Raw genomic sequence first — 11,228 nt, forward strand, 5'->3', positions numbered from 1 at the left:
TATAGTGATCCTATAAATAAAAAGGGAACATATTAAACGAAATCATAAAAAAAAAACTTGTTTTTATTTTTTTTCACAGTGAAATAATAATTTTTGCCAGGTTCGAGAGCAGGTAATAAAACAAAACGCGGTAGACGGCTGGATTGCTTCGATTGCTCGCATCATCGCGCAGCTACAAAACGGCAAGTTGGGAGCTGACTCGGCAGCTTTGGTCTGCGGTCGCGGGCCAATGACAAAGGTTTAAAGGGTTTCGCGCACCTCTTTGCCGTGCACAATGCGCTCTTTTGGCCAGCACCGCTGCTCGTGTATACCGTCCAACTGCAACGTGGACGCAGAGAAGCGACGAGCGAGAGATGAAAAGAAATTATTATCGCCAAAAATAGCCGAGCAGTTCCGAGAAGCTTTTTGAAGCTCTGCCCCCCACCTCCCCCGGATAATTTATTAAGTTGTGGCCATTATACGTCACCCCTCCCCCCCCCCCCTTGAACCAACGAGTTTGCAGCAAAGCCCGGCAGTTGCAGCTAGCGTCTGGTATTTGTCATAACATCGCACTGCCAATCTCGAGGCTTCCCTTTCGACACCTTTCCGCCCCTCCCGGACAGTACATAAATAACACCGCGTCATCCTTTCAAGTCCCATTGGCGGAATAATAATCATCCCGGGACGACAGAGTTTCCGCGTTGCTCCACTAATTTATCGGACGAGGAGCGAATGAACCCATCGGGGAATCCGCGGAGAAACAACCGTATCCCCCGATCGGAGTATCATCATCGGAGGGTCCCTGCCCGAGGCATCTATCTATATAGGGGCACGACGGGAGGCGGCGGCAAGCAAGGTAGCCGGGTGCACCGCCCTGTAATTCAGGTCCGCCGCCGCTGCATTCAAATAAAGAATATATATCCGTAATGGCGATGATGAGCAGCGGCAATCTCCCTCTCCCCTCTTGCCCCGTAAGTATACGCGCGTCCAATATATCAAGCGTCGATCCGTGCGTACATATATATATATACATGTGTCCGCCGATTGCAAGACTCGTTGTAACGATCGATCTATATCGCGATATTCAATTTCCCCACTCCCGGGCTGTACCCGCTGATTCGGCGCGTGCTCGAGCAATACCAGCAATCGGCGCTGACAATACCACACGTATACCTCTGTATGTGTAACCATCATACGCTAATTGAGCTTGGTGTAACGCGAAGGAAAGAAAGGGGAGTTGTTTCCGCGAACACGGGAGAAATATCACGAGAGAGCGTGGGCTTAAAAACGTGCAATAATAACGCGCGACACGCCCCTGCCGGGCTCATTTGGGCGAGGCTCGCGACTCGCTCGGGCCGAAAAGGTATCCGTAATTCCGATCCGCTGCACGCGAGAAACGTGTTTCTGCCGCATAGACAATTAGACGAGAGAGAGAGGGAAGAGGGGGGGGGGCCGCCTGACTGCTCGGCTCATCAGCGGCCCTCGTTAATAAGCCTTTGATGCCCTCCTCTCTTTTTCCCATCATTCTTTTTCTCACCTTTTCCCTCCCTCCTCCTTCGGAATTCCTCGAGTACGCGGAAAGGCTCGGCGGGGCCTCATCCCTTTCTCTCCCGTTGCTATTATCATTATTACATAAATATCGAACCGACGCCCGCGCTATTAAATCTCCCTACCAAATACGTCACGCTAATTGGTTGGCCCTCTCTGACGTTTTTCTCCTCCGTTCGGCCGCACACCCCGGGATTACAATATCACCCTGGTTTGATCGAAATTACGTGTCAACGTATCATATACCGCTCGGTTTTGCGAAATTGCCGGGGAAATGATAATTGGAAAGCCCGCGTGCAATTCGTCGCTGACGGCTCGGTCGTTGTCGAGCGCGTAATATATATACGAGAGTGTGTCGCCGGTGGCAGTACTTTTACATGTGTATATATATATATATAGCGAGGCGCTAACGAAGGTGATGCTCGGCGTTTCCCGCACACACGGACAACAGACGAGAGCCGCGAAGGAGGAGAAGGAGCGCGGCGCGGTGTGATTACAGAGCTCGGCTCCCTCTATACACTCTCGCTCTCGACTTATCCTTTGCTCTCCCTCTCTTTCGCGTATAGGTACTCTTCTGCAGGGCTGCCGATGATGATCCAGAGGCTGGGCCGAGGCCGCCACGAGGTGTCGCGTGGTGCCACGACTATTCCTTGGCACATGGGGCTCGCGAAAAATCCTAGCCATACAGGAGAAATACCTATCGGTACGTGAGCTACATAACGCGTGTGTGAGCGCTATCGAGAGGCATATAGCGCGCGCGCGCGTCGGCTCGAGTCAGATTAGAGGCTCGAAGATAATTAAGTAGCCTCTCTCTTGAAACTTACGCCCAGCCCTGCTGCTCTCTCTCTCTGCAGCATAGACTCACGCACACGAGCACGCGCGTTATTATATATTTATCGTGTATATAGGGCTGCCGTTGCCGGTCTCTCTGTAATATCGTAGATGACGATCGAGCCGCGGTTTCCTCGGACAACCTGCTGAAAATGAGAGCCGGCACGCGGTGAAGGACCTTCCGAATTCCATGAGGTGAGCACGTGACGTATATATACATCCCGATAAATCAGGACATCGTCGGGTGGCCGGTGTTTCTGTGGCAATTAGCCCCTGAATGGTGCACGAGGAGGGAGTGAGGTAGGTATACCGAGAAAACGGGACACAAGAGCACCAGTAGTAGCTCCCTGTTGCGCTTTCAGCTGTGCCATTAGAGCTGAAGATCAGAGCGGCTAATCGACCAAGGTGTGATTCTGACGCTCCGTCTCTGTGTGTATGTGTGTGTGTGTAGACCTGCTGCTCTAGGTGGGTACGAGTTCTCTCCTGCCCGCCAGTTAGCCGTGAACCAGACGTATATATATAGAGGGACGGAGGAGCGCTGCCGTGAAAAGAGACCGCGAGGAGAGGGAAGAACAAAAAATGCCTCCCGAAAGGGGTGGGAGAAGATCAAACGAGCCGACGAGCCACGGGGTGGTCTCCCTCCCTCTCTGCCGTTTGTTGCTCTCCTTCGTCGTCTTCTTCCTTCCACGACCTCCCTCCTCCTTTTCCTTTTCTCCTTCGGCCTGTCCGCGTTTTCTCTCCTCTCCTACGCGTATACGCATCGGACGATCACTCCTCCCCCCTCCCGCTCACACCTGTGCGTAGCGTATTATTCAAATTTCTGTCACTGTCTCGGATTCTGACGACTGTATTATATTCGAGGCTCGTGATGATGATGATGATGATGATCCGTGATCTCCGTTTCGCTCCCTTGCATCGTCTTCTTACGAGCGTATTTACCTGCCTATATAGGTGGTACAACGCTGGCAGCAGAAGGACGGGCGGGTCGATCGGCTTGGAAAAAATCGCTCAATGGCAAGATTTTGTCGCGCCACATCCGATAATCATGATACATTTTAATAAAAATTGTTAAAAGTTGAGAAACAAATAAAAAAAAAATAAAAAAAAATGTATCGATGCGGCGGATCGAATACAGTAAAAAGACTTGTTTAGTAATCTAGCATCGCGTATAAGCACTTGCCAAATGAACATAAACAGTAACAAAAAAAATTGAACATAACTCTGCTTTTGCTTGAAAGAAGGTCCCGTGGCTTGGGTGCCCCTCGCCAGATCTGTTGATACCCAATTAGAGAATGCACTCCAACCTCGCGATCGAGATTGTGCGGGCCGTGTGAATCGCGTGTCTCTGTTGGAGGAAAATTTATGCGGCTTGCACGCGCATTACGATACACGGGATTGGTATATTATATACAAAAATCGCGGAGAATTATAGAGAGACGGGAACGAGCGCGGTAAATCGACTCTGGTGGTCAGAGGAAGGGGGAAAGGGTGTTAAAGGCAACAAGTTACGTAGTCGCGGAGAGAAGCGACCAAACATCGAGTTGCGAGGGTCCCATAATTCTCATCGAAATTGGCAAAGGAGGTGGATTCGGGTGTTGGATTATAAACGGCGGAGAGGAGCAGGGGAGTAAAAAAAAAGGGGGGGGGAAGAGGAAGAAACGGAGAGACAGTCGGAGGTGTCGATGCCGACGTGTGTATAATGCACAATAACGCTCGGGCGTGCGTGTGTGCACCGGCTCGGCTCGCGCGTCATTTTAATAAATTCGCAGCAAATCACAGAGGGAGGCGATTTTAGTTGCAAATCGCGCGCGGCGCCGCGAGAACCGACAAAGGGGCCGCGCTCTCTTCAAAAGGACCGCACTCTCTCTCTCCCTTTCTCTCTTGCGCTACGCACACTCTCGGGCTCCATGTACATAATATACACACACCACCACCTCCGCTGGGCGGTGTGCGCTTGCTCTCTCTCTCTCTCTTTCATTTACCCTCTCTTTCTTTGTTATACGTACCTCCTACTTACCTTATACAGGACTATATAAATATATATGTATTTTTCTCTCTGCTGCTGTACTCCCGCGCCTCCGCGATCATCGTATACAAACATTGATGACTAGACCACGGCGATGCCGGAAAACGGAGACGCTGCAGCTCTCGGGTTTCGCGTCTCTTTGGACTGCGGTCTGTTGGCCCCGGCCGCAGAACCCTGTCCCATACTAATCGTTCGCGTAGTCTCGCGGCCGCACTTTTATGCGGGTAGGTATATTCTTCTCCTCCGAGGCTTTTACCCCCAGCCTCTTCTCTCTCGTCGAATGATTTTCCACGCCTTTTGAGCAAAAAATCAACTGCCAGCGCAAAAAGCACTCCAATTACGCCGTGGTCTGCTTGGTTTTTTTTTTCTCTTACAATGCCGTGTGACTCAAGTTACTCTTCAACTCTCAAACGCCTTAGTTTCGATTGATCGATGTTTGTTTCTCGATCGTGTGGCTTTACCTTTTTTTCTGATTATGCCAAATTTTCTACTTTTATGATTTCTTGAGGGCCAGTGCATAAGCACACGATCAGTAAGAGCTATAATCTAGGAGTGAGGATAAAAACTCCAAAAATGTCAGCTGTTAGTTTGAGCAACGTTTCCTACTTTTAACTTGTCGTTGTTGGTCCCCTTGACTTTTAATATGACGTTGTTTCTTTAAAACTACTCTTCAAAAAACAAAATTAATGCAAAGAGGTGCACGTTACTTGACAAAGTGACACCTCGTTAGTGATTATTCAATCACACACCAAACATACGTATGGATAATAATATTACAATCAAGCCTACAGTTGATGTTGCTCCGAAAAAATCGTCTCTCAATTAAGTGACATGTACAGTCCCTTCTCTGGCCAAATGATACCGTTGTTGCAAGTGTTTACGTTAAAAACTGAACATGTAACCCTAAACATTCGTTTATTCTAGATTCTGTAACTCAAAATTTTATATGTACACAAATTCTAAAATTTTTGCCCGAAGATTTTTGTCAAGTAGAATTATTGTCGTCAGTAGGACGTATACGATATATTTACAACTCAAATAATTTATAAAAAATAACTAATTAGATTAATCCCTCAGCAAAACCACTTATGAGAGCAAGTAAATATTTCAATTTCTCTCTTTATTGATAGTTAAAAGATGTTTTTTTAAATCTAATTGTATAGCTTTGTCTTGCGAAATTTTTAGTTTTAGTAAAAATGTCACGCCCGTTACAAATGTTACGTCGGCGCAACGTATTATTTGAGCCTAAGCTTTCGCTCAATAGCTCGGGATTCACACTGGGCACGTAGGTGGGACGCGGGGTTAAAAGGGTAATTCAACTTAAAGACGCGTTACTCAAAAAAGGGTACGATTGCCTTCACGCGACTAAGATTGACTGCTGTGCAATATTCCGATGCACTTGCTCGCGGTTTTCTTTTGTCAAGAGCGGTGTATACCTCGTTCACGATCTAAAAACAGTTAACACCGTCACGAGTAAGGATATCGTATGTTATTTGACCTTGAAACATTAATATCACGGTAAGCACTTGCCTTAACTCAATTGTTCGTTGTTATTCTAATAGTATTATTACCACGGAGGGCAACGGATTGTCCTTGGCTAATTTGATATTACTGATGACCGAAGGATGCCAATACTGTGGCGAGTAATGGCGTTCGCGAAGAACACTTTATACTGAAGATTAATTTGTTATTACCGGTGACCAAAGGGTGCCAATACTGTGGCGAGTAATGGCGTTCGCGAAGAACACTTTATACTAAAGATTGATTTGTTATTACCGGTGACCGAAGGGTGCCAATACTGTGGCGAGTAATGGCGTTCGCGAAGAACACTTTATACTAAAGATTGATTTGTTATTACCGGTGACCGAAGGATGCCAATACTGTGGCGAGTAATGGCGTTCGCGAAAACGAAAACACTTTACACTTCCCAGTGATCCGCGGGTGCCAATATTAAGGCGAGTAATGGTATTCGCGCAAAAGGAAACACTTGGTCAAAAGAAAGAATATGATATGTTGTCACTTACTTTTATTTGAACACGAAAGTTGTTGTTATACAAACGTTGAACCCGCGTGAATATAAGTCGCTCTCGAGGAAGATCAAGTGGCAGTAGAGACGGACTCTGGCAACCAGTTGATCTTACGAGGGTGGTAGCGAAATTCGACAGTGTCCTCGCTTCGCAGAAGACTGGGTTGTAGCAGAGTCGGGCTCTCACTACTCAGTCTACTTCGAAGGGTATTGTCGGATTTCGCGTGCCGAATTGAAGTGTTTTACCTCGCTTCGCAGTAGACTTGGTTGTAGCAGAGGCGGACTCTTACTACTCAGTCCACTTTGAAGGGCTATCTTCGAGCCGAGTCGAGTCGAGTCAAACTCTGAACTACGAACTGCAAACTGATTTTCCTCTGGGCCTACGGGCCTTTTTATTGCGAGAAGCGGACCTCGGTCACGCGCTGGCTCGAAAAACGCAGGAAAGCTTGCCGGGGGAAAATTTTGAAGAAAAGACAACAGCCGAAAATCTAATTGGCTAGAACTGCTCTAGTTTAGCCACTCAGAAATTGGCACATCCCACATCCGGCTTGTTCTCCTCTGTGCGTCAAGAGAAGGGAAGGTGATTCACTTACTCATGCCCTTCCTTTCTCTTTTACATCAAAAGTTTACAGAATTTTATCATAACTTAATATTAATTTTAAGGTGTAATATTAACAAGTTTTAGCTAATAGTAGCCATTGTTCGCCCATTCAATCGAACCCAATGCAAAAAGAGCGGTGAAAATCGCTTAATATTCAGGTTTGATTGAATAAGTGTTCGGTACTTTAAAATATTAATAATAGTTTTAGTAGTAGTAAATAATTGTAATAATTGCTAGTTTTTCCGCTGTACACGTGAGCATGATCGGACTGGTAAATTATCATGAATAATTATTTAACAGTAGCGGTTTCTTTGGTTAAAACACGGACAGTAGTAGGAATTCGTTGCGACTTATTATATTGTTAATTTACTTGAATTTACCAGTAATTTCCATTCATTGTTAGTTGTGAATGTATTTCAACATGTTAGTAACATTTCGTCAACTATGGGTTTTTCTGTTTGTCGTAAGAGAGGAAGTCGGCTCAGGGTGCCCTGGGGAATCGGGAATTCCGTTACCCGTGTTGGGGCAAGAGTGCGGACTCTCTCGACATCTCTGCGTCAGGAAAAGGGGGAAGTGCCATGACTTTCCCGTTGTCCTTTACATTTGAAACGGTGACAGTTTTTAACAAGATTACAATTTAGGCTATTGCAGTATATTTATAAAATTGTTGACGTGATACAAAAGGGTTGTACAGTGGACCATGAGCCTGCGAACATGAATGGTAAAAATAGGATAATTCTTTGAAGGTTACTAAAGTTGTGTACCAAATTTGTTATAGTTAATATGTAATGTAGTTGTTTGCTAGTAATGTAGTACGTACTGGTTGTTTGTGATGATTCTGGCTTGTAATAATATTTTCGCTTATTTCTATGCATTAATTCTAAGCTATCCTAATGTTCAACCTTATGTTTATCTAACATTATATCTGAATTCAATATTTCAGTTCAACTGTTCCCAGTTAAACTTTTGTATCGATGGTTGTAGAAAAGTATTTTATTTTGCATTTCCGGTCAGCGTGGGCCAGCGTGCATGTAAGTGAATCATGCATGGTCGTAGTACCTTAGCTACGAGCATTAGGTGATTCACCTCTTTGCAGATACACATTGGCCCCTGCGTTTTGTATTTTAAAATCGGCACGGAAAGATTTGAAGCAAGAGGAAAAAAAATTAATGTGGATACACCGATGTTACACAAACAATTTGTTTTATGATTTTAACAAGTGCATAGTTAACAGCTCAAGGCAATATTTTTAGTAACAGAATTATCGTTCAGATTTTGATAAATTTTGTTAAAAACCTAAAGTATATTTTGCATGTTTTAAAATAAAAATTTCTTAATACAACCCAAAGTGCTTATTCCGAAAAAACATCGAAAACTATAAATAGTGAACTTTCTGAAAATCAAGAGTACCTGTAGCCTTTTTAATTTATTTCGTTTTTTCTAATTGGACTAACAGTACTGGTACTTATAAAAGAAAAAAAAAAAAAAAAAACAAAGAAACAGCTGCTTCGTCTCAGCAAATATAAAATATACTTATTCCTTTCACCAAACCATTGAAAAAAAAAAAAAAAAAAAAAAAAGGTTGTGTTGGTTAAAGGAACCCAATAAATGTGAAGCAGTAAAGGAGCTGCAGATTCACAATTAAACAAACAATGAGCCACGGGCGGATAATGGCGGATTTTCTCTCTTCCTGTCTTTAGTACAGCGGCAATAATAGAGAGAAACGGGAAGTGCCGAAATTCTGAAAATTGAAGAAGTCAAGAGAGCGAGAGTCACATGGCGAGGTTTTATTGAGCGGAGTGCGTGCTACAAGCGAGCGAGCCAGAGAGAGAGAGAAAACCACGACAAAGGAAGCTTTAAGCGGCCCGAGTGGCATACTTGGCAGCACCTTATTATCCCTCCATGGCTTCTCATCATTATTCCCATTGTGTTATGTTGACACAACATTTCGCTCGCCGCCAACTGGAGCATGTCCCATATACCGGCATCACAGGCTGGCTACCTTTTTTTTTTTTTTTCCCCCTCTACACAAACATATTCATTCGCCGCTGTCCTCCGCATTGTCGTAAGCCGTTATGCGTTGTTGTTCTTCTTCTTGTACGATTGCCTTTCCGCGAAGAAAGGACCTTTATAGAGATAGGTGATGTGTATCCGTACTGCAACTCTCTCGATTGGACGGTGCACCCGGCACATTCGCAAAACTCGTAACAACCACTTATTATAACATGTTCTCCTTCCGAGGATGAGCCGTCCATTAACCGGTGACTCCTTAACGAGTATTAAAAATAACGTATTTTCGATTGACACCGCGTTTGGCCATAATAATGATTAATTATCGGGGTACTGTACAGGTATACATCCATTGAATCTATTGTGATCTTATGTATAGTCATTGAGCAAGCAAAACAGGGTAGAAGTAAAAAGGTAAGGGTATACGCGGAAACCCATGGAGGGATGCAGCGATGATGAGGAAGAATGGGCGGTCAAGTTAATGGGCGAAGAATAGAGACTTTGGGGCTGTGGATGCATCGTGTAGGTATTGTCTTCCACACAGAGATAAATCAGGTGTACATACAGGTATATTGTAGAGAGGATGCAAAGTGCAGCCCGGCTCGTTCGCGCGCGCAAATGAGTCCATTGAAGAGCCCCGGTTGCTGGGAGGATGCCTATATATATACAAATACGTGTATTGCCAGAGCAAAAATGGAGGGGGAGGGAGGAAAGAGGACCACCCAGCCAACCTATACTTAGTGAGGTGTCGGCAAATTGAGCTATAGGTGCATGCCTTGGGTGCAGCGTGCAACGGGAGGCAAGGCCTCGACACCGCGCCGATATTATACCATCCGGTGTACCTTGTACGTATATAGGTATATACTGCGCGGAGCTGGGCCATTAAGCTCCGCGAGAGCACGGATTCTCTTTAAACTCGGGAGAGAGAGGGAGGCCTCGAGGGCTTCTTTATATACACGTATACATAAAGTTACACTGCAAAATGTATATGACTGTACAGGTATACACGTGAAGAAGAAGAAGCCGGGCGCGGAAAAAAAAGGAGGCGAGAAGCGAGAGATATACCGGAGAAACCCACTAATTTCTCTCCGTGCCACCTGCTGTCGGTGTTGCTGCTTGCCGCCACGTTTTAACGACGCGTTTTCGGCCTCGATTCCCCCAAATTGCGGCTCGCTCGCACCTTCTAACGCCGAGTGTTCCCGACGTTAACGTTATACGTGATAGCTCCTCTCTCGAGCCGTATAGTAATGTAGTAATACCTACCTACTACCGCCCACTGACCGCGTTTAAAACCATATACACCCGTATCCCGTGTCGTCGCCGTACACCTTTATTTTATAGGTATATAATATATATAATATATGTACCTACTTGTTAACCGATCGATCTACACCATCTCTGCACCGTGTCATGCTCGCTTTAGGCATTGTTATTTTTTTCCATCCAAAAGTACAGTTTATTATGTAAAACAAAAACAAAAAAAAAGAATTTTCCTTACTGTCACGACATTTTTCGCTTTAAAAATTGTCAATGATGATTTATCTTGATTCGTAACATATAATGTATAACCTGTATCTATATCGAACAAAGGTAACTTGTATGGAAATATCAATTGATTGCAGGTGATGAGCGGACAGGTGGCCATCAGTGCGTCCAGAGCAACGTTACCCCGAAGATTTATCGAGGAACTTTCATCGCGTAAATTGGTGAGTCGCCCCGTCGTTTATTCATATTATATATTGCTATACGTATTTTATTTTTTTTTTTAGGGGGGGGTGTGTGGGGAGTTATACTTTTACAAGGGTTTATTATACATGCGTATTGTACCCGTTGTGCCCATAAAAAGGTACCTCGTATATGTATATACATTTTCGGCAGTGAACAAGTTTGAGGGCATAAAGAAGTGTACCTATACGTGCCTACTTACAATAAATCGGACGCGTGAATGAATGGGGAAAAAAGGGAAGACGCGACGGTAAGAGTAAGTATATAAGTATTACAAAGGTATACACTTGAGAGAGAGAGAGAGAGGAGCCGCTCTCCCTTTCAATGGGTTGTAATGGGTATAGTGCATCAGTCGGACGGACACACAGAGGTGTCGATGATAGATCGACGATACGGCGGTACACACACACACACACGCGCGCACACAAATGCATTTATAGTATAGCATGATGCGTTCTTGAAAGAGGCGCAGCTCTGCAGGG

The sequence above is a fragment of the Copidosoma floridanum genome, unplaced genomic scaffold (genome assembly GCF_036245765.1).
Source record: "Copidosoma floridanum isolate Cflo_tuat_1 unplaced genomic scaffold, Cflo_Japanese_pri ptg000021l, whole genome shotgun sequence".
NCBI lineage: Eukaryota > Metazoa > Arthropoda > Insecta > Hymenoptera > Encyrtidae > Copidosoma > Copidosoma floridanum.